The sequence below is a fragment of the Sapajus apella genome, unplaced genomic scaffold (genome assembly GCF_009761245.1).
Source record: "Sapajus apella isolate SASKATOON/1434 unplaced genomic scaffold, GSC_monkey_1.0 scaffold5, whole genome shotgun sequence".
NCBI classification, from domain to species: Eukaryota; Metazoa; Chordata; class Mammalia; order Primates; family Cebidae; genus Sapajus; species Sapajus apella.
The window spans coordinates 22,221,329-22,246,748 of NW_022436945.1; the positions used below are offsets into that span (position 1 = coordinate 22,221,329).

At 36.2% G+C, this 25,420-nt stretch overlaps 1 long non-coding RNA gene across 1 annotated transcript; it reads right to left on the minus strand.

Moving 5' to 3' along the window:
- Positions 1-6,248: 6,248 nt before the first annotated feature.
- On the minus strand, positions 6,249-23,599 carry LOC116545926. Its single transcript, XR_004266513.1, has 3 exons — positions 23,503-23,599; positions 19,503-19,514; positions 6,249-6,259 (listed from the first exon to the last, which is right to left on the minus strand). It is a non-coding gene; the product is annotated as an uncharacterized LOC116545926 (long non-coding RNA).
- Between the last annotated feature and the right edge of the window lie 1,821 nt (positions 23,600-25,420).

Sequence of the window (25,420 nt, forward strand, 5' to 3'; positions counted from 1 at the left end):
TGGGGTTCTCTTGGCTAAAGCAGGGGGTCTTTTCAGTCTGTTGGAGGCTTAGAATTTATTTTTTAATATACATTTGCCATTTTTTTGGGTAAAGATATGCCAAAGGCAGTATTGATGGCCAAGCTTCTATTTTGTGCCATATAGATGCCAGGGTGGTGTGCCTACCTTCCCTGGATCCATCACATCCCTCAGTGGAACTCCTACAGCCAAGGGATTTCGAATCAAAAGGCTTAGAGCTGATTTCTGTGTTCTAGTCTAGAGGAGAATGAAGTTGGGCAGCCACACATTAATATTTAGAAGCCTTTAAAGTAAAATAAAAGCCAAAACAGAAAGTTGACAAAATTGATGTGTTTATAAATTCTATGTGTTGAGCTATCAGATGTTTAGACATCTATGGGCATGTCTTTGATTATTTGGAGGGTCTGAAATAATTTTACCTTTCAAAACCAGGTCTTACAGTCTCATCCACCTAACCCCCTTCCATGATGATCCATGGGCTCAGAAGGAGGTGCTATATACATAATCTATATATTGTTAAATGTCTATATATATAACTGTTGTTATATACAGCTTTATTTTATAACTTATATTGTATAGCTTTAGCCACAGTACATTGACAATGCAAAACAGATTAGCTCAGTGGAATTGAAGAGTTCTCAAATTCTGGAGCTTTTAGGTAGAGAGAGAAAGGTAATCTCTGTTGTTTTTGTAAGTTATAGTTTAAAATAACAAAGTTTATTGATTCTAGAAAACCAAAGGTAAAGCATTAGCAATGTTTATTTGATTTGAGGATATTTGTCAAAGATGTTAAAAAGCTCAAGACATTTGCTCAAAATGGAATTACAGGTGGTTATAAAATAGCAGTTATTCACTTAAGCAAGAATAATAATTAGAAGACCTCAAATGCAATGCAGAAAATTATATGGATGTAAAAACCTTTATGGATGTAAACATCTTAATTCTTTTAAATTTCACTTTTCCTAAACAATCAAAAATCTAATAAAGACACAAGAGGAATTACCTGGATAAGTCAGAAATCTTGTTTCTTAAGCTTGTTGCCAAAAAGGCAAATAAAAACCTTCTGCAGTGTGACTGCTTTTCCTCATGGAAAAGACTTAGATAATCTGGAAGTGAAATCTGATGAAAAAAGTACTTGAAAATAGACACAGGTAGAATACATTCAAGTTTATGAGCATAGCAGGTGAATACATGACTCTTAGTAACTGCATGGAAAATTTCCTGATTACAAAGAAAAATTTAGAAATATCCAGAGATGCCAAAGTACATAATCAAGTTACAGTGGGGGAAACCATTGCTTTTCTAGATCTTCAAGATACAAATTTCAGCATCAGGCCACAACAGCAATGAAAACTGGAAGAAAAATGTTTCAGGAGCTGACAAAAAAGCTGAAGAACACAGTTATCATCTCAGGCCTCAAGGGGAGAAAAAGCCGAAAGCAGTGAAACACAACAAAAGTTGAACTTGTGAGATATGAATCTGAGAAGTTTTTCAAAAGAAACAGGTTATAGAATTAAGAATCAAAATCCCTTGGGATTCCATTAAGAGCAAAGCAATACATTAAGAAAATATTGTTTTAACTTAGGGGACTATTCTTAGAAAAACTATGTAAATAATTTCCTTTTAATTACAACCAACTTAATCATATGCAAAACTCCTTTCATTAGTTTTTTTTTTTTTTTTTTTTTTTTTTTTTGGTGAATCTTGTCATGAATTACAGGGACCATCTATGACATGATTGAACTTACTGTTTTGTCCTAGACTTTCTTCTTTTCTAAATAACCAGTCATTTTACTTTAGGACAGAAATTCACCAGATAAATTTTTTTCCTCATGCAAAATTATTATCTTTTCTTTATAAGTTTTTTTACCAAAATATATTTTCCTTTTGGTGAAAAAGATAGAAGGTTATTTAAAGATTGTTTATCAAAGAAAGTAGAAAGGAACCAGTGAGTACAGGACAGCGATGTGAAGAAAGGAACCAGGGGACCTTCCTTTGATCCCAGGAACCATTATGGAAGGGATTGGGCATATAAGACTGCAAGAACTGGTTTTGAGAGTGAAAATTAATTCACACCTCCAAATCATAGACAGACCCACAGATGTCTAAACATCCAACACATGGAATTTATAAACAAGTCATTTTGTCACCTTTATTTTTTTGGCTTCTGGTTTTGCTCTTACTTTACTTAAAAGGGTTCTAAACAGTAATGTGTGCCTGGCCAACTCCATTCTTATCTACACTAGAACACTGAAATTGGCTCTAAGTCTTTTGAAGTCCCGTGGGTATAGGAGTTCTTCACATCAGTGTCTTGTAACTAATGGTTCCTTTCTACCTTCTTTTATAAGTACCTTTTAAGTAAACTTCTACTTAAATTTTTTTTTTCTTAATTAGAACACAACTTACAGAATTACATATTAACTAGAATTCTTATTCCTACTGAATTAAATGTTAGTGAAAACTAGGAAGCAAGAAATGCTGAACTGTCAGATGCTACCATTGTTTAAATAAAACCAAGACATAATTTTTAGAAACACACTTCCCCATATCATAACCCTCTCTAAATTGGAAATGCTGCAGACATCCAATGAGCATCTATTATTCAATTCAAAATAATTTTCAGATTTTAAATTACACAGAAACTTCACTTAAAAGAATTTATCCCATTTACATGTACTCAATTGTTCTTATTTTTCATAGCTTATCTAGATTATTTTTCAAAACTGAGATACTAGACAAAGCTAGTCATCATTTAAACTTATTTTCCTGTTAACCATTTATAAAGCCTGTGAGCATCAAAAGTTCACCTGAATGTGAACCTTAAAGTTAAATACCTGAGCATTTTGCTGATAGCTCAGAAGATTCAGCTGTTTTCATTGAAAAACAATCTTAAATTAGCTTTATTTATCAGCAAAGAGAGGAATAAAAGAAAACACACACACAAAGGTTTTCTATTTTTGGCTAGATTTATAATCTTACAACCTTTGTGCCAAACGAACATTTAAAAATATTTAGCAGAGGCAAATATAAAACAATCAATCAGCAAACCCAGATAAACACATATGCTTACAATTCTGAAGACATTTTTATTTTACCAATAATTTAAAAGTAATTCTTACTTACTAATGATTACTAAATTCACATGAACTTGATAGGCTTTTGGACTTAATTTACAAGTATTCATTTACTTAGAAACCAATTTGGTAGTGTTCTAAACACAAGCCCTACCATAGTACATGCACATATACAGCATCACAGACTCACCAGCCTACAAAAGATGGCTAGATTCAAATTATTTCTGAAAAAAATCAGGACCTGTCCACATGGCTAAACTTTGTTTTCCTGATAGGTAATCCAACAAAGGTTGTGGATGAAAATTTTGGGTAAAACAGTTTTCATGGCACTTTTGATTTTAAAAATGTCTTTTTACCTTTCTCTTTTAACTTTTAAATAAATTTCCAATGTCTTACATTTTAGCTAGAACTGGCTGAACTATCTAAGAAAACCAAAATCTCCAAGTAACTTTGAATAAGTGATTTTTATTTCAACACCAGTAGCTTAATAAATGCAGATTCTAAGTAGGCAGAAAGAAGTGAGAAATAGACTTTTAGAAGACCCTACTAAAGTCTACAGTTGCAGATTAACCATTTGAGCTCTGAATTTTATTTACTGTAATTTGCTCATTAGTTTTAAAATGTGTACAAATAGGCCATAATATTTAATCTAATGGAGTCCGAGAAAATCTGGCATGTCTTTGAACTTTTCCATGTTTTTAAACAATTTAAAATTTACTGAAACAAACACAGCACTCCTAAAGTAAAGGGGAGACTGAAGAGAAGACATTAAGAATCTTACATCAGACCAAGCATTACCACAAATGACCCAAAGTCCAAATGGCACAGAAACTCAAATAAAACAGACAGAAAATTCACAGTGTGCTACTGGTTTGACTTACCCAAGTGCTGAAGTCCGTTGACTCTCAGATACTGTTTTTCTTCACACCAACTGAGCCTTGCAGGCAGCTGATGCTGAGAAGGGGGAAAGGAGAATCCCCGAGACAGATACATTCGTAGCAGTTGCTGGGATACCCCTGAAATCCTGGCTGAAGGGTCAGTCAGCCACCAGCAGCTTGTACTCAGGAGTGGCTTTTGTTATCCTCAGTAGAGTGAAGTCCTGGCATGCTGCCAGTGGCCAATTGCTCCTTCCTTTAAAACCAGGCAGGCTGGACCACCCTAGGCACACAATTGTAAACGAATTTGTAACCAAATCTAGGCTTGGCTGCTTGCTGCTCCAATGCTGAACACAGCAGATGAGAGTTAGTGGGAGAAAAGGCAGAATTATTCAGAGAGTCAGGAAACCATGAAGATTGTGGATTAAAATCCTAAACTCTTCTCTCAGGTTGCACAAATTTCAGACATCCTTTACGTTAAGGGAAATGGGATGAAAAGGGGGTTGGCATCAAGAGATAACCAATGACCACAGATATCAGGGAGCCAGAGAGAGACTGAGAGGTAGGGAACTACTTTGTCCTTGGTCAGATCACAATTATGCTCTTATATATTTGAATAAAACATAGTTGTTGACATTATTCTCCTTTAGTTCCAGAGTTTGTTTAAAAAACAGCATGATCGCTCCTTTTGCATATTCTCAGTGCTCTAAAATTATCGTATCCTATATGCAGGTATGCGTAAAGGCCCCTTAAACAAAATTGGAGTTAGTTAAGTTTGTTCTTCTGCTGTTTCACTGTTACAGTTCCTCAGGACGCTGACATTCACACATGCTTCTCAATCCCTTCCCGACTCCTTACATGCAGCAGGATGGTGAGAGTTGGCTGGTGATGAGTATTTCCTTTCTCACAGATGGAAAGCTCGATGGGACTCTAGCAGGTTAGGTTCTGCTTAAATAGATTCTCATGAGGGTAGACCAGCAAAGAAGAACAGAAACTGCTCTTCCATAAGCTCTAGCACATTTTAAATGATTCCTTTTTCTTCTGCTGAAAACATGAGGGGATTTTTCTCCAGTATTCACTGCGATAACTAGGTTGAGATCCCAGAGCTAAGGCTCACAAAAGTGTGTGGTGTCCTGTATGACTGGATGCACCTTGGTTTTTTAGCTTTCAGAGTTGACCACACTGAGCTTTCAGCAATTAATTCATCACTTAACGTTTCGGTTCCACCGTGCCATGGCTGGATCCTGAGGAGGTTTCAGTTCCTGAGTTTCTGTTCTGGGGTGTTGTGACTGGAATTGGCTCATGTGGTTGTGAGGGCTAGCAAGTTCAAAATGTTCAGGGCAGGCTGGCAGGCCTGGGACCCAGGGAAGAGCTGATGTTGCAGCACGAGTCCAGAGGCAGTCTTGTAGCAGAATTGCTTCTCCCCCAAGGAGCCTCGGTCTTTTTTTCTTAGGGCATTCAACTGATTGAACAAGGCCTGCCTTATTATAGAGGGTAATATGCTTTGCGCAAATTCTTAAATGTTAGTCATATCTAGAAAATATCTTCACAGCAATATCTAGACTTGGTTTGATCAAAAGTTAGGTGCCAAGGCCTAGCTGTAACTACACATAATAATTAACTATCATATTTATCACTTACAGATGCATATTGAAAAAAATGCAAAAGAATTTTCTTTCAAAAGAAAAATGGAGAACTCTTATTGTATCCTAAGCAGTTCCTGGAATTGATATTCTCAGGATAACTCAGATAATCTGGAATGTTAATTTGTAGTGTGATATCTATTCCTTTTGACGTAAGCATCCAAAATGAAGATAAGTTTGCTGTTCATGGCTTGGATATAGAAACAGTGAAATTGATTCTCCAATGTTTTTCTTTTACTGCATATGTTTAAATTCTGAATGTTTAAAAAACTATCTGTGAATTATATTTCTGGATTTGTTTCTAATTTTTTTTTTTTTTTTTTTGAGTTAGAGTCTCGCTCAGCCACCCAGGCTGGAGTGCAGTGGCTTGATGTCGGCTCACTGCAACCTCCGTACCCAAGGTTCAAACTGCTTCAGCTTCTCGAGTAGCTGGGACTACAAGCAAGTGCCACCATGCCCAGCTAATTTTTGTACTTTTAGTAGAGACAGGGTTTCGCCATGTTGGCCAGAATGGTCTTGATCTCTTGACCTCATGATCTGCCTGTCTTGGCCTCCCAAAGTGCTGGGATTACAGGCATGAGCCATTCTTCCTGGCCTGTTTCTAATTATTTTACACACTGCAATATGGGACAATTAATATCACTGAGATCTTATTATTACCAAAGATCAAAGCTAATTCCTTTACCTATTTACTAATAACTAATTATCTTAAATTCCTAAGATCTCCATATTCATATTTTGATTTGAATGTCATCAAGACAATATTAGAAGGAGGTTCTATACTTCCCTTTGTCTTTCAAGAAATATACTCTTAATTGTATACAAAAATACTGCTTTCTCTGGGATTACGTATCAGAATTATCCATGTTAAATTATTGCACAACTAATTGTTTTAAAGCAAAGAGAAATTAGCAAGGAGTCTGCTAATATTCATAGTGAGAGGTATGTAATTATTTAGGCAAACTTTAGTTTTCCTGTTTGCATTACTTGCTACTTTTCTCAGTTTGAACTTATTATTATTTTATTGTATTTTTCCATAACTTATTGGGGTACAGGTAATATTTGGTTACATAAGTAAAATCTTTAGTGGTGATTTGTGAAATCCTGGTGCACCTATCACTGCAGCAGTATACACTGCATCATATATGTTGTCTTTAATCCTTTGCCCCGTCCCACCCTTTCCCCCAAGTCCCCAAAGTCCATTGTATCATTCTTATTCCTTTGTGTTCTCATAGCTTAGCTCCCACATATCAGTGAGAACATACAATGTTTAGTTTTTCATTCCCGAGTTACTATACAGTACTTAGCATGATAGTCTCCAATCTCATCCAGGTCTTTGCAAATGCTGTTAATTCATTCCTTTTTCTGGCTGAGTAGTATTCCATCATATCTATATATACCACAGTTGTTTTATCCACTTGTTGATTGATGGGCATTTGAGTTGCTTCCACCATTTTGCAATTGTGAATTGTGCTGCCATAAACGTGCATGTGCAAGTATCTTTTTTGAACAATAGCTTCTTTTCCTCTGGATAGATACCCAGTAGTGGAATTGCTGAATCAAATGATAGTTCCATTTTTAGTTTATTAAGGAATCACCACACTGTTTTCCACAGCAGCTATACAAGTTTTCATCCCCACCAGCAGTGTAGGAATGATCACTGAGTCCATGCCAACATCTACTGTTTTTTGATGTTTTGATCATGGCCATTCCTGCAGGAGTCAGTTGGTATTGCATTGTGGTTTTGATTTGCAGTTGGAGAAAATCTTCACAATCTATACATCTGACAAACGAACTAGGACAACAGAATCTACAACAAACTCAAACAAATCAGTAAGAAAACAACAAACAATCTTATCAAAAAGTGGTCAAAGAACATGAATAGACAATACTCAAAAGAAGATACACAAATGGCTAACAAACATATGAAAAAATGCTCAACATCACTAATGATCAGGGAAATGAACTTCTTTATGCACCATGTATCTTGTCCATTTATGCTGGGTTTCAGAGTTTTGTTTTCTCTATCCCAACTTATCTGTAACTTTGATCCTTGATGAAAGATATTCCTAAGGGATTTTATTACTCTGTTACTTACTAGTTGGTGAAAATTCAAGAGAGTGGAGATATCCTTTGACCTAAAATCAAATACACCCCAGAGACAATTCCAAAGAGAAATTTGGAATAAGGCTTTTTGATAAACATATACAAAGAGATCATTAAAGTTCTAAATTACTCACAGACTTCCTGATCCAATTCCTACAAATCATGGGAAAAAGAAGAAAAGAAAAAGGAAAAAAATGAAAAAAAGATATACTATTTGTTTGCTCTTTACCCTGCTTTGACTAGATTTAGAATATACATTTAAGACACATTGTATAACCACAATTTGTTTACAAATTAATGTTAATTTTGCTATGTAATACAAAAAAAGCCCTCTTTTTCAAAATAATTTACCTTTGAGGATAAACCTTAACATATTTTATAATACAAATAGGACACTTTAGAATTAAAAATGGAATACTGATTTTATTTTTGGGCATCTTTGTTGTGGGAGCACAGTAGTTTTAAAACATTTTTATAGGTATTGCTTTTTTGCATTAGAAAATAACCATTTTTTACTTTTGTTTTTCTTACAAGAAAATTGAACCTTTAACTGTTAAGAATTATATTAGAAATATTATGTTTGCCAAGTAAATGAAAATTTCCTAATAGAATATATTTATAGAAAATAAAGTAGAATTTTTTAATATTGTAGGTGGAGATTAAAATGATAGTTTTAATATAAAATTTTATAGTTTATTGTGGTCATGCCTGTAATCCCAGCACTTTCAGAGGCTGAGGCAGGTGAATCACTTGAGGTCAGGAGTTCAAGGCCAGTCTAGCCAACATGGTAAAACCCTGTCTCTACTAAAAATACAAAAGTTAGCTGGGCATGATGGCGCATGCCTGTGGTCCCAGCTACTCAGGAGGCTGAGGCAGGAGAATCACTTAAACCCAGGAGGCAGAGGTTGCAGTGAGCTGAGATCGCACCTCTGTACTCAGGCCTAGGTGACAGAGCGAGACTCCGTCTCAAAAAAAAAAAAAAAAAATCAGTTTATTAATAAATCAGAATATTAGCTTAAGAGTAGTTGCTTTGTATATTTTTCAGCAATACACCCATGTTCCTTTGGTTTATAACTTAGCCTACGAAAGATAACATTTAACTGAAATAATTTACTTGATAGACGCTCTTAGTAGGTGTTAGAAATATTCATTATTTTCCACAGAAAATCACATATGAAAATAATTATCACTTGAAAGTCATCATTAATTCTGAACTCTTAAAGCAAATTTATGGATTTGAATTTTAGGAAAAGGTATCTGTAAGCTATAATTGATGTTTTTTACAGTAGACGATACTTGATTTTGTTTCTGTTTACTTTTGATCCATTAAGCATTTGTATTTCTGGTATTCATGAAAAATTTTATCTTCCTCTGGAATTGCTTAGATGTTTCTCTGTTTTGGAAAACAATGGTCCCAAGCATAGCACATTATTCATATTTATTATAATTATATATTTTTAGAAAACATTACACCTAGAGTTTTTCTTATGGCTGTTCTGGGGATCCTTTTGTATTTTTCATTATGAATTATAAGATTGTTAATACCTTATTTTTTCCTCTTTTCTGTAAGTAAATATATGACTCAAAGGTCACATATAAAACTGAAAGATCCAAAGGCAGATGTCTCTGGATTCAACCAGAAAGCAGCCTCTTGCTCAAAAGTAAACCCAAGTAAGCTGTTGATACACATATAATGTTTCTAGATCATCATTTATTATAATTCATATTAATTTAACTCCGAACACCCTGGATACCAGATAGCAGGTACTCTCATGATAATAAGACAAGTGGCAGGAAATACTAAAATTTCTAGACCATATTTACCATCCTTCCTTGAATACATATTTTATTCCAAGATTTTTCATAAATAAATACTTTTTAAGTTACTTTACAAATCACCTTTAGGTTTCTGTTTCTCCTCCAATGTGTAAAGTACTTTACACGTTATCATTTCTACCCTTGCAACAACAACAACAACAAAAAGCCAAACAAACTGAAAAAACATTTTCTAAAAACCCACCAGGGAATTGAGGTCACAGGACCAGCTGCCGCTCTGAAAACTGGAGAGACACATGAATTCAGGGAATACAGATCAATTACCTGAAGCAGAAGTCGCTGGATCATCTGAACAAACTTCAGTGAATTATTGCAAGCTGAGGGTGGATAAGCTTGACAGGTGAAAACTCCTAGGTGCCCAGCTTGGGGAAGGACCACATATCTTGATGGTTTTTTATTTACAGGGGTCTATTTTATTTACAGGGTTTTTATTTACAGACCTCCTACTAAGGTCTCCAGTTGAGAATCAGAGAACAATCACTTTTTGTATGACTAGGGGAGAGAAAAAGTAACCATTTTGCAGTGTACCCAAGGGAAAGGTAACCATTTTGAAAGAAATCCAGAATGTTCTCCACTAAAAAAAGACCTACACAGAAAGAGAGAAGACTTCTCTAGAGCCTTATCCAATGTGAAAAAGGAAAATTACACAAGTCTAGCCACCTCTAGCCTTCTGTCTGGGGTGCAAAGCTGAGAAAATCATAGCAGACAGTCACAGATCCACTGAATGACTGGAACCTCATTGTAGGTTTACAGAATGCTTTTCTCCCCCAACACCAACACAGCACAGGGCTACCAAATAATAACAGGAATACAGCAGAACATTCTGCAAGGCTCAGACTCTACTTAAGGACATTCTAGGAAAACCAAGGACAATGGAAAAGACAAAAAGTCAAATAAAAGGACACTAGAGGAGATTAAAGCCACTGAAACCAACAACCACAGCAGTTAACACGGCTTAGCTCCCAGCCAGTTAAAGGTAAAGCTTCACATTAAAAGTCTGTCTTAGTTCCTATTATCTAATACAAGCATGCTAAAAGCCAATGTGCACATCCCTGCCTCCACCCCCCACACACCAGAGCATTCAAGCAAAATAAACTTGAGTTTAAAGGGAGCATATTCTGATTGTGGAAATTGTTTCAATATTTAATATTACATTTTAGAAATGTGGGGAAAAGTTAAAGTAAGCACAAGGTACATATTTGGGTATTACTACGACTCTGAAAAACCCCACATCACTACTCTTATTTTTTCCTGCTTAACATATTTGCAGAATGCTTGGCAGACATAAGCAATGCATCATTAAATTTTAATTTATTTTGATGCAACTGATCTGAAAGTTATGCCAAGTTCTTTTGGAATGATTTTATAATTTATTATTTCTCCATCACCAATGAACCTAATATGATGAGCAGAGAGGAAGAATAAGAATAATAAACTTTAACACTATCAAATATACAAAGCCTATAGTATAGCAGAGGTGTTTTAAATTTCCATCTTATTGAGATTTTTGCTACAATCTACAGATATTCATCTTCCAGATGAACAATTTGGTACCTGGCAATCTAAAACCAGTAAATGTTTTAAAATACTTTATTTTAATTTTGTCCCATGAGCATTAATATATTTTTAATTTAAGTTTATTGAATCTAAATGGTTCAATTCATTAAGTAATATGAAAACACAAACTAGTCAGGCCAATAAATATTGCCACAAATAAATCTTACACAATACTCTTACTACAATCAATAACCTTACATTTTAAATATTTCCTGGCACTCGAAATATGACTTCTTCCTGAAATTTTTAATCATAATTATATATACAGTTTTCTAAAATCAACCACTGTAATAACAACCAACACAAATAATGATATTTTCTTTTTTTTAAAATCAAAAATCAAGCTTGGTAAATACCCCTTTTTATTCTCCATTTATACCTACCACCTTATAATTTGTATCTATCTGATAAAAATATGAGTCTCTGATTATATCACCTATGTAAAAAGATCTGACCGTTGGCATCAAGAAAAGAAAAATTAGCTTCTTACAATGTACTGGAATTAATAAGGATTAATCAGTTAAAGCTGTGTATTACTAGTGAATAAATAGAAGAATGGGAGATAAGGTTTGTAAATACACCTAAATGTATTTATTAATTTAAGGTATTTTCTCAATTTGTGGGTAATAAGTGGGCTTGGGATGACTAATTGTCCATGTGGGGAAAAATTAAAGTCAAATCTATAACTTATAGAGCAGAACTCTAAAACTAATTTAATATTTAAATTAAAAACAATGACTCATAAGAGACTGTAAGAAATTGTGAGTGAACTTAGTTATGCTTTGGAGTGGGGAAAAATCACAAAACCAATAAGAAAAGATTGAAAATTTCAGCTGTATTAAAGAGATACATATAGATATGAACATAGCAATAGAATATGTTACTACACTTTCCATGTATAAAGAACTAATATCCCTAATAAAGATCCTTTACAATTGATTTTTAAAATAGAAAACAAAGTGTGTGAAGAGACAGGTTCCAAATAAGGGAAGATCTATTTAGTATTGAAAGAAGTACTGAACATTCCTCAGTTTAAATAAAACAAACTTTAGGAAGATATTATTTTCACCTGTCAGCTTGGTAAAAGCCAAATGTTTATTAATACCTCACATTTGTGAAGGTATGGAAAATGAGCTGATAGGAACATAAATTAGAAGCTGATAAAGGATATTTGATTGCTTTCAAAATATTTACAGTATTTTAAAATTGTGTGTGTCTGTAAATATAGGTGATTGACGGATGGATGGATGGATAGACAGATACATTGATACGTAGACAGATAGATAGAGCTGCCTTGTAACTCAATAATTGCACTACAGGAATTTATTCTACCAATACTAGATCCACATCACACATGCAAGAATGGATGGAGAAGCACAGGACTGTAATGACTAATGCACAGATTTAATCATCATAGCATTTTTCACTATAACTAACGCCTGGGAATAAATGCACGCCAGTAGGGACCTGTTAAATAAATTATAGCACATTCAAACAAAATAATTTTAAAAAATATTACATCCACTTGCAGATACACAAATGAAGAGTGAGGAAGCTCTTTATGTATGGCGAGGTAAAGACATACTGTTAAATGGAAAAGGAACAAGGAGTCAAGCAAATGATATGTTATGCTATATATTACATTAAAAAAGAGTAAGCACGAATATACGCTTTTGTTATTTAAAAATATTCTGGAAGATTAAATAAGAAAGTAATACAACTGCTTGACTCTGGCAATAGGATACCCAGGAAGAAGTTAAGGAACCAGGAGGATTGAGAACAGGTATCGAAGCAAAACTGTAGTTTGCACCTGTTTGCTTTTGGAAGCATGTGGTTGTATGATATATTTAAAATACAATTTAGAGAAAAACAAAACTACATAGATGATTCCAAGGTGGAAGTCATTAGTTGCAGAACAACCGCGGGGCTTTGTGCTTACCTAAGACCATCATTTGTACCTCTGCTGGTTCAGTTGCCTAACATGCAGACCAGAGGGTGTTTTTGTCTTTTCCTCTTTTTTGACCATTTTTCCCTGAAGCATATTTTCAGCTAGTGTATAAGATTTTAAACTTCTTCAGGCACTGTTCACTATACACAGAAACAAAGGACTGTTAACATTTTTTTTTTTTTCTTTTAGACAGAGTTTCACTCTTATTGCCCAGCTGGAGTGCAATGGTGGGATCTTGGCTCACTGCAACATCCGCCTCCCAGGTTCCAGTGATTCTCCTGCCTTAGCCTCCTGAGTAGCTGGAATTACAGGCACCTGCCTCCTTGCCTGGCTAATTTTTGTATTTTTAGTAGAGACGTGGGTCTCACCATGTTGGCCAGGTTGGTCTCGAACTGCTGACCCCAGGTGCTCTGCCCGCCTCAGCCTCCCAAAGTACTGGGATTACAGGCATGAGCCATCATGCCTGGCCTATTAACCAACTTTTTTAAGCTGTATTTTAAGGTTAATATGTATCTCGTTAGCAGTAAGTCCGTAGAACTGACTCCCTGAAAACACTGAACATCCTACACAGGGAAAGACAAACAATGTTCACAAATACTGCCTAATTTAATATTCAAACAACTCATAAACTGAATTATTATTCCAAAAATAGAGGTAAGAACAGAGACTGTCTTGTTCATTTAGGCTACCCTAAGAAAATACCATAAACTAGGGAGTTTATAAATAGCAGAAATGTATTTCTCACAGCTCTGGAGGCCTGGGAAATCCAATATGGCAGATTTAATATCTGGAGAAGGCCTTTTCCTAGTTCATGGATGAGGCCTTCTCTCTGAGTCCTCACATGGTGGAATGGGCAATATAGCTCTCTAGGGTCTCCTATGTAAGAACACTAGTCCCATTGTGAGGGTCCTACCCTTATGACCTAATTACATTCCAATGGGCCGGCCTCTGAATAGCATCACACTGGTGATTAGGCTTTAACACATGAATGTGGGGAAGACACAAGCATTCCCATCATAGCAGAGAGTCAAACATAAAATTTTCTAAAGTCACAAAATAAGTGATTCAGTCTGAGTGCCAAACCACATCACTGACTTCTTATACTCTTCTTCCAGAAAACCATGCTGCTAGCACAAGAAGTCTCTATGCAGGAACAAACTCTTTAATTGATTACATTGGTATTAGCAATTGCTCACAGCTCTAGATGCTGATTTTCTGCTCTGGAAATAAATGAAGACCATCCAGAATAAATACTACTTATTCAAAGCTTACCATAGCACAGGAATCAGCCACCAGCAGTTGTGTTTGACAGAGAATCAAACGCCGACAGAGGAGCCGGAAAGCTTTATGGGTGAAATAAAAAGGGGCTGGTGTGGGAGGGAGTTTCAAGTCCCTTTTCTTATTGGAGATTGTAGGCATAGGTAAAGTGGAGGCAGGCTAAAGAGAAACAGCAACCTATGTGCTCAGTCAGGAGAACATATTTGGCTTTTTCTGGTTGGTTCTAAATTGAAATTAGGCACAAAAATTAGGGAAGCTGGCAGTTAGAACAAGTTCTGATCTTGTTGCTGCAAAGGTTGTGAGTCAGAATCCTATCTTTAGGATTAAAGTTCAAATCCTGAACTTTGTACATTCTGTTTATTGCTGTCCTCAAGGAACTCACTCTCTGCTGGAGAAATATCTGACCAACATGGATTAAACATGGATCAGGCCCTGATCTCGCTTTTCTGAGAACATTTACTTTAGAAAACTTGTAATTTTTTTCTCTGTATCTTTGGTTGCAAGTCTTTTCAGAAGCCTCTCGCCCAGTTTAACAACCTAGGACTGCCTTTCTCAACGACCTGAGACTCATCCTTTGCTATGTAATCACTAAGGAAGATGGCACTGCTGTCTCCCAGTCTCTGTGGGAGGAAAGGAATCAAGTTTAGTGGGCATGTTTCTCCAAGCTGTAAAATTACTTCCTATGAAAAAGACAAAGTTGACTTTTCTTTTGGGTGAGGTAAATTAACAAATATAGATGGCCTGTGATCTTCCATGATAAGCTGCCCTGGAACATATTCCTCCTGTATAGTTTTAGAAACTCTCCCATCCTTTGTTTCAGCTGAGCTGAGTTTAGACTCTCCCCTTCATGCAAAGCCTTGAGGGAAGTCTTTCTTACCTGTTTTACTTTGGAGCAAATTTTGCTTCGACACGCACATCAGAACCTTAGTGTTGCATTTTTTCTTTCTATTCTTTATTTTAAACATGAATATAAACAGTTGTAGGTAGAAGATAAGAAGCTCAGTTTAAAAATATGATTTAAATGCTGGGCGTGGTGGTTTACACCTGTAATCCCAGAACTTTGGGTGGCCAAGCCGGGGATATCATGAGGTGAGGAGATCGAGACTATTCTGGCCAACATGGTGAAGTCTTGTTTCTACTAAAAATAAAAATTAGCAGGACACGATGGTGCATGCCTGTAGTCCCAACTACTGGGAAGCTAAGGCAGGGGACTCGTTAGAACCCGAGACAGAGATTGCAGGGAGCCAAGAATGCGTCACTGCACTCCAGTCTGGCTGGCAACAGAGCAGGACTCCCTCTCAAAACAAAACAAAACAACACAAAACAAAAAACCAATGATTTAAAATGTGAATAGGGTAACCACACACAAATGAGTATTACTTAAAACCCGATATTAACAAAATGAATCTTATTTACATAACCATTCATTTAAAAAGAAAAAATAAAATTTGCTTAAAATAATTAACAAATCCATGATTAAAATGGTAAATTCATGTATGGATACAAAAATCTCAGATAAATAAATGCAAGTGGAGTCACATCTCGTCTTTTGGGACAAGCAGCTTCAGCTTTTTTGTGGCATCTTTCATAAAGAATCTGTGAGATTATTACAGATTCTTTATGGTGAGAGTATTACCCCCAGGGTGCCTTTTCTGTGTAATTTTGTTTAAGATTGTAGTAGTTTCTCAAACTTTCACCACTCTCCACAATTCTTTTAACACAAACATTCACAGAGAATGAGGGTTCACAGTCAGCCTTTACAGAAAGGGAGGAGTTTTGAAATGGCTGGCAAAACCAACCAAAAAAGATATCTGTCCAAAACTAACTATGAGAATAGGGGCTGCGAGTGCTTAGTTGTACATTCATTAGGGATTCATAGTTGTCTTGTACAATCTTTGGAAAAGTCTTTCAGGTAGATGTATAAATTTTGGATGTGTGTGTGTGTATATATATACATATATACACACACACACACGTCCAAAATTTTATATATATATATATATATAAGGGTTGTTGAAATTACACCATCTTTTTATAAAAACAAAAACTATAACAAACCTACATAAAGAGAAAAAACATGCAAATACTAACTCGAAATACTTAATAGGCATTTCCTTATCTGTAGGGGAATGATTAGTCAGAAGCATCTGCCAGGCCTTATGTGACTGGCTTTGTCTGCCCTCCTGGTGTAGTGTTATCTCCCTCTAATCGTTTATTTAGTGCCCAGTGCTCTTTATGACAAAGCCCTACTTTAGAATGAGTGTCTTGTTTTTTTGGGAAGTTACCATAATGGAAGAGACATTTTTGTCTTTTTGGTCTATAATAAAATAAAAATCATAATTTAAGTACATAATCTTCATAAAGTGTTTGTATATAATTGTTTTATTTTATGATTATTTTTAATTGACACAAAATTATTCTTCTGTCTGGGGTACATTGTGATATTTCGATAAATGAATACAATGTGTAATAATCAAATCAGGATAATTAACATATCCTTCACCCCAAATATTTATTATGTCTTTGTGCTGGAAATAAGCAAAATCTTCTCCAGCTATTTGAACGTCTATGAGAAATCAGGGTTAACTATAGTCACCTTCCAGTGATATGGGACACTAGACTTATTTTTCATATTTGGCTATAATTTTGTATCTATTAGCCAAACTTTTCTTATCCTCCCCTTCCCACTATCCTTCCTAAACTCTGGTACACCTTATTTTACTCTCTCCTACTCTATGGCAACGTTTTAGCTTTCAGATTTGAGTTAAAACGTGCATTGCTTATATATCTGTGCCTGGCTTATTCCATCTAATATCATGTCCTCCAGACTCATCATATTGCTTTGAATGACAGTGTGTTATTCTTTTTTATGGCTATTTTCTCCTATGCATATACACCACCTTTTCTTTATTTATTCATTTGTTGATAGACCCTTAAGTTGATTCTGTAGCATGACTATTGTGACTAGTACTACAATAAACATGAAAGTGCATATATGTCATTGACATACAAATTTCTTTTTCTTTGGATATGTACTTAGTAGTGGGATTGCTAGATTGTATGGTAGTTTTATTTTTAATTTTTTGAGGAAACGTCATAAGGTTTTTCACAATGTCTGTGCTAATTTACATTCTCACCAAGGGTGTATAGGAGTTCTTGTTTCTCTGCATCTTCACCAGCGTGTTATTTTTCATAACATTGACACTATTTATTCTAATTGGTGTGAGATGATATTGCAAGGTGGTTTTGATTTGCATTTCCCAGATGACTAGTAATGATGAGCATTTTTAATATACTTGTTAGCCATTTGTATGTTTTCTTTCAAGAAAGTCTGTTTAGATCATTTTCCTGTTTTTAAAAGCAGCTTATTTTTTTCTTGGTGTTAAGTTGTTTGAGATCCTTGTATATTCCAGATATTAATCTCTAGTTTGCAAATATGTTCTCCCATTATGTAGCTTGTCTCTACACTTTGTTGTTTGCTTTCTTTACTGTGCAGAATCCTTTTATTTTGATATAACCCCATTTGTCTATTTTTCTTTTTGCTTCTGTTTTTGCGGTCTTATCCATAAAAATCAAATGTTCTGAAGCATTTGTCCTGTTTTTTTCTAGTAGTTTCAGGACTTACATCTAAGGCTTTAATTTATTTTGAGCTGATTTTTGATGTTAATAGAGGTGTAGTTTTATTCTTCTGCATACGGATATCCAGTTTTCCCAGGATCATTTATTGAAGAAATTGTCCTTTCCCTCAGTGTATGTTTGGTGCCTTTGTAGAAAATCTATTGTTTGTAAATATGTGGATTTATTTCTGGGATTTTTATTCTGTTTCATTGGTCTTTGTGTCTGTGTTTGTGTCAGCACCATGCTGTTTTGGTTACATTAGCTTTGTAGTACATTTTGAAGTCAGATAGTGCAATGCCTTCAATTTTGTTGTTTTGTTTCAAGATTGCTTTGTCTATACTGAGTCTCTTGTGATTTCATATTATACAAATTTTAGGATTTTTTTTCTATTTCTGTGAAGAATGTCATTGACATTTTGGTAGGGATTGCATTGAATCTGTCGCTTGCATTGGGTAGTATGGTCATTTTAACAATGTTAATTCTTCCAATTCATAAACATAAAATGTCTTTTCATTTTGTATGTGATTCCTCTTCAATTTCTTTATCAGTGTTTTATAGTTTTCATTGTAAAGATCTTTCACTTTATTGGTTAAATTATCCTTTTTTTTTTTTTTTTTTTTTTAGCTATGGTAAATGGGATTGCTTTCTTAATTTCTTTTTCATCAATCTTAACTGCGCTGAACTAGCTGAGGTCTGATTCCCTTTGCCAAATGTCTAATGCTGCTATCAATCTTCAAGAAAATGGTTTTACTATACATATTCTTTATCTTTAAAACTGTTCTAAAATAGTTTATGTTTTTTTAGTTTTTTAGAGAAAGAGAAAAACTTGCAGGACACTTATAACCTAAAAAAGCTCTCCCTGTAAAAACAGCCATAGTTTATTGAATGTTTACTTACCATATGTCAAGAAATTTGTAAAAGCTTTAAATATGCAATTTTACTTTTTATAATTCTGTGACACAGATAGTTACCAGTCACCTTAGAGGCTAGACCCACAGTGAAATATCATCCTGCTTTGTGATGGCCATGATCTGTATACCATTGTGAGTATATGGTATCTACATTCATTTTTATCCAAAACACATGACCAATATTATAATAAATATATGCACCAAATATTATAAGAGGATAGAGTGAGACTCTTCTCAGCAAATAAAAATTATGATCAATAAAAAAGTTTATATTGTCTTTTGTTTTGAATCACTATGAACCTCTAACAGTTCTAAATGAAAATATGCAATTTGGACTTTGACTTTCTTTATTATTTTCATTGGCTCTTTATTTCTGAGTATTTCTTGGGCATTTTACCTCCTCATATAAAACATACCATGATTAATTTCCTCCAGAGACCCAAGTACCTCAACAAACACCTGGACTTAAAAATATATATATATATTTAAATGTATTCACAAAATAGGATATGCGTTCTGTTCTAATTATTTTAAATTAGTCTAAAAAAATGTGCAACTGACATATATTTTGCCCTGCATTATCTCCAAACTTTTGTGAAGAGGATGTGAGAGAAGACCTGGTATTTTCCACTTTTCACAATTATCTAAACCTTCTTGAACTCAGTTGCTGGTAAAAATGCATCTTTTCTTAGTGAGTGAAAAGTTTTTTGTTGTTATCTCATGACTTCATTCTTCTCTATAGCAGACTTAGAGATTTGTCATCAGACCCATAAAGGATATAGCATTTGGGGCGGGGCCAAGATGGCCAACTAGAAGCAGCAGCAATTAGAGGCTCCCATCTAAAAGATCCCAAACAGTGTGCCAATCCTGCACCAACAACTGAAGTATTCAGGTTCTGTCATTGGGACTGACTAGGTGGCTGGTCTGACCCACAGAGAAGAAGGAAGAGCAATGTGGTGCTGTGGCCCACCTGAGAGCTACATGGGGGAGGGAAGCCCCCACCCCCCACCCAAGGGAGGCAGTGAGTGAGTGTGGTACCCAGCCTGGGAAACTGTGCTTTTTCCATGGAGCTGTGCAAACTGTGGATCAGAAGATCCCACTGAGGAGCTCATGCCGCTAGGGCCTTAGGTCTCAACTATAGAGCAGAGCAGATTCTCAACAGCCACTGGAATAGAATTGACCTAAGCCTACCAGTTTCCTGGGGGGATGGGCCGCCATCACCACTGCTGTGGCTGCCTTCTGTCTAAGTCATCTGAGCTCCTTGCAGGAAGGATGGCAGTCAACACTGCAGCTGCAGGGCCTCCCTGCAGGAACTCCAACTCAATTCAGGGTCTCAGGGACAGAATTCTGATCTCTCTGGGCCTAAGCCCCTGGTGGTGTGGAGCAGCTGGCTATTGGCTCTGCAGACCAACAGACTGTCTTTCCTCCTGCTAGCTCTGAGGAATCTGTGCAGGCCAGACAAGTGGGTTTCCCCACAGTGCTGCATACTCCCTCAACCAAGGGACAGCAAAAATGCCTTGTTAAATGGGTCCTGCTTCCCAAGCCACTGAACTGGGTGAGACCTCCACAATAGGGGCTATCAGACATCTTAGGAGAGTTCCTATTGATATCAGATTGGTGTCCCTAGAGGTCAGAGATCCCAGAGGAAGGAGCAGGCCTCCATCTTTACTGTTCTCCAGCCTCCTCGAGTGATATCTCCAGGCATGGGAGATGAATAGGGCCTGAAGTGAACCCCCATCAAACTCCAGCAACCCTGCAGAAGAGGAGCCTCAGTATTGAAAGCAAAACAAGCAGAAGGCAACAACAATAGCATCAACAAAAAAAGTCCTCACAAAAACCTCATCCAAGGGTCAGCAGCCTCAAAGATCAAAACTAGACAAACTCATGAAGATGAGAAAGAATCAATGAAAAAGCACTGAACACCCAAAAGGCCAGAGTGCCTCTTCTCCTCAGATGATTGTAACACCTCTCCGGCAAGGAAGCAGAACTGGGAGGAGGATGAAATGGATGAACTTAAAGAAGTAGGATTCAGAAGGTGGGTGATAACAGACTTTGCTGAGATAAAGGAGCATGTTCTAACCCAATGTAAATAAGCTAATAACCTTGATAAAGCTCAAAATGCATCATGAGAAATTCATGAAGCATACACAAGTATCTATTCCATTACTGGTTCTATACCCAAAGGATTATAAATTATTTTATTCTAAAGATGCATGCATATATATGTTTATTTCAGCAGTATTTACAGTAACTGAGACATGAAACCAACTCATATGTCCATCAGTGATAGTTTGGATAGAGAAACTGTGGTACATATACACCATGGAATACTATGAAGCCACAAAAGGGATGAGATCATGTCCTTTGCAGGGGCATGGAGGGAGCTGGAAACCATTATTTTCAGCAAACTAACACAGAAACAGAAAACCAAACACCGCATGTTCTCACTCACAAGTGGGAGTTGAACAATGAAAACACGTGGACAGAGGGAGAGGAACAACACACACTGGGGCCTTTAGGAGGTGGGGCAAGGGGACGGAGAGCATCAGGACAAATGGCTAATGCATGCAGGGCTTAAAACTTAGGTAACGCATTGAAAGGAGCAGCAAACAACCATGACACATGTATACCTACGTAACAAACCTGCAAGTTGTGCACATGTATCCCAGAACTTAAAGTGAAATAAACACACACATACACACACACACACACACACACACACACACACATATATATATATATATATATATATATATATATATATATATATAGAGAGAGAGAGAGAGAGAGAGAGAGAGAGAGCACATTTACTAATCCTCTTGTCCATGGTCCTGTTCTGAGAAGCATACAAAAGAAAAGTTAGTTTATCAGGAAGAAAGCAATGTTGATTCATGAAAAGCTAAATAGTGATTGACAGCCAATATCAAATCTATATAGAAAGGGTCAAGATGAGTGGACAAGTAAGTCGTAATGAGAATTATGACTTGCTGGGCTTAATTGTGAATGTGTAGATTTCAGAGAAGTGATATACACTGAGAAATTCATATAAATAAAAACAAAATTGTTGCAGCTGTGTAAAAATGTGGGAAATATATATAGAATGGATTGACACATCCAGTGTGTGCCTTTGAGACCAGCTGTTCTTTTTAATATTTCTTACTAGGAAGACTTTATGTAGTTACAGTTCTTGGACTGTTAATATATAATAGTGTTCTGAAGATTGTGTTCTTTACTTTGAAATTAAAAATAATACAAAGAGTTTAATGTGGAATATTATCCTATATTTTTTATTTATATCTTTATTGGAAATATCTTCATGTTTTCCATATTTTCCTAATGTTCTGCAATAACTATATATGACTTTCTAATCAGAAAAAAATACGTGCTATTAAAAGCTAGCTAATACATAGTTATGTTTAAATTTGCTAGATGAAGCAAATCCTCAAAATTACAGCATTAAAATAATTTCCTTATTTGGGTAAATTTTAAAAATGACTAGTGCAAAGTGAAGTTAATTTAGTGATTGTCCATATTTTATGTTGTAAATATTTTTATACATGAGCTTCAATATATATAGTGGGAACTGTTATGTTCTCTATCTGTATTCAGTAAAATATTATGAGACTACTTATAAACTTTTAAGAAGCTATGGAATAAGAAACAACTAAGTAAACAACTGAATCACTGAACAAATGAATGAATAATGTATCCAATTTGAACATGTGGCTTGAAAATAAATCATATCATGTACAGGAAGTGCAGAATGAAATGTTCCAAATAACTGAATGAATTTAGGGTATCCTTGTGACTGATCTCAAATATTCTGAAGTGAGAAATGCCCTTACAATTGCTTTCTGCAAAAGCCATCTCCATAAAGCCATCATGCTTGACTTACATCTGAAAGTTTAGAAAAATACTGCATCCTCTGGCATGCTAAATAGCTAAATACTTCATAGTATTTAGACATAATTGATAATGTCATTAAATTAGACACATACCTTCACAGAGTTTTAGAGTTTTTAGACATTATTTAATCAAACTCCCCTCATCTATTGGATCATAGGGAAGAGACATAAACGCTAAGAATATTTTCCCAGTTCACACAGTAAGTTATCATTGACACTCAGGTTAGACTCTAGGAGTATCCCTGCTCACTCCTCATTTCCTATATAGTAGTGAGACTTCTCTTCTTAAGAACACACAGATACACAGTTACAGGAGAAATATACATACACTATCACTTTATATTTAATCCACTCCCACCCTCACTTTCTTTTGTAGTTGTGATAATGAACTAAAATTGAGATACATCTGTCAAATAAAATGTAATGAATGAAAATAATCCAACAAAGGCAGATATACACAAATAACAAAATACTGAGAACTACGGAACTCTTAACATAGTACAAACCCATACTACTGTCTGCGCTGTGATGCTTGGCCATGCTCTAGCATGGCTTCTAGCAGCAGACAGCTGTGTGCCCCTCAGATGACCACCTTTAAAATATCTGCCTGAGAAAGTTCAGTGTTGCCAGGAAAATGTCCTGTTCGCTCCAGCTAAAACCTGGTGGTCGGTAGATACCTGCCTCAATCCCCTGTTAGGGAAGTGCAGGGATCCATGAGCCCCACACTGGGCACCAGAATGTAGGGAGCCTGCCCTACGTCACCCGTGGGTACCCTGTGTTCGGCGGCAACAAAGGAATGAGAAAAAGACAGATTAAGAGAAATAGTGGGACCAGGGGACTATTACTCACTACTTTGGAGGAGACAGTGAAGGCCCCCAGCTCTGATCATCCACACTGTTTGATCTATGGGGTAGGGGTGGAGTGATGGTGGAGTGAATCAGTGAGCCGGAACTGGTGTGTCATCCTAAGGCTTGATAACAGTGGCGGTTTGGGAGTCTCACAAAACAAGAACATGAGGTTTTCTTTAACTTATTATCTATGTGCAGCTGGTGGAACTTGGGCCTTACAAGGAGCCTACAAGTCTGGCTACGTCATAGTGCTACCAAGGGGTTTTAGCCCTTGAGCACAATGTTCATGGTAACAGAGCCGAGGTCACCCTGCACTGGAACATGAGGCATGGAGAGGCCTTCCTCCTCAGAGGCCTCCCTCCTGCGGCCTTCCGCAGTTTGTTGTTGCTTGTTTGTGTGTTACTCATAACCAATTTATGTAGGCACTCTGTAAGTCCTTTCTCCTTTGCTGCTTTTCCCAACAGGGAAGTTACTTTAGAAATCTGGCAATTATCAATCCTTTTTGTGGTATTTTTTTTTTTTTTAAGACAGTGTTGCTTTGTCAACCAGGCTGGAGTGAAGTGTGGGGGCACAACCGTTGCTCACTGTCACCTCAAACTCCTTGCCTCAAGCCATCCTCCTGTCTCAGCCTCCTGGGGAGCTGGGACTACAGGAGCATGCCACCAGGCCCAGCTAATTTTCTGTAAAGACAGTATCTGGCTTTGGGCCCAGGCTGGTCTCAAGCTATCCTCCAACCTCCTTCCCAAATGTTGTGATTACTGCCATGAGCCACCAAACATGATCGTCTGTGTTTTGAGATGCAAACCTACCAACCAAAACTGTTTCCTCAAAGACCTGAGAGCCATCTCTGCAATGGTGATAGTAAGAGGACTGACTCTCTCCATCTAGCTCCCAGTTTTGGTGAAAGTATAAAGGCCTACCATTGGTGGTCACCTAACTTCAACTTGCTATAAAGACAAACAGTTGTTTCTCCTCCCAATAAGCAAATCCAGGTGGCCTGATCACATGAACTTGGCCCCTTCACATCAGTCAATACCTTTCCCTTACCACACCCAAATGTGTAAAAGGTTTCCTGCCTTTGTTTGCTGGGATGTAAGTTCAGTTCATGACGGACTCTTCCTTATTGCAACAGCGTTCCTGAGTTAAATCCACCCTTATTGCTTTAAATAGTGTCTGAAATTATTTATCCTTGACAATATGTTGCTGGATGCATAACTGCAAAAGCCCATCTCATTTAAGAGGGAGAGTATCAGGGCCTAAATTACAATATGATAACATGCATATAAAATCATTGGCTTACCTCCAATGCCCTAATTCCATACTGGATTTTGGTATTAAATATTTTAAACGTGTACATCGATTGCTGAATGGCTTCATTGTAGGTGGAGAACTCTCCTGTTGCTGCTGGAGATAAGACTGACTCCAAACCCTGTCCAAACAGTTTCGCTGAGAAAATGACTGCTCCTAACCTTAAGGCAGGCCAAATACACTCTCAGTTTTCAAAGGCCAGGTGGATTAAATGTGTAAAGTCTTTGTTACAAATTATAGGGAGTCCAGGGAACTGTAGCTAAGTAGAGTGTAGAAACCTTCCAAGAACATTTGAATTTAGAAGAAAAAGAAATCCTAATATGCAAGTTGATTTTGAACCTCAGATGGCTACATTTTTACCTATAGTTTAAGATCATTTTATTGTATGCATGAAAAAATATTAACGATTTGGGGTTATTTTGTTTTTAGGGCTATTAAATGCTAAGATATACATGTTCTATGTTTGTAGAAAATTTTTCTCCTATATTTTTTTTA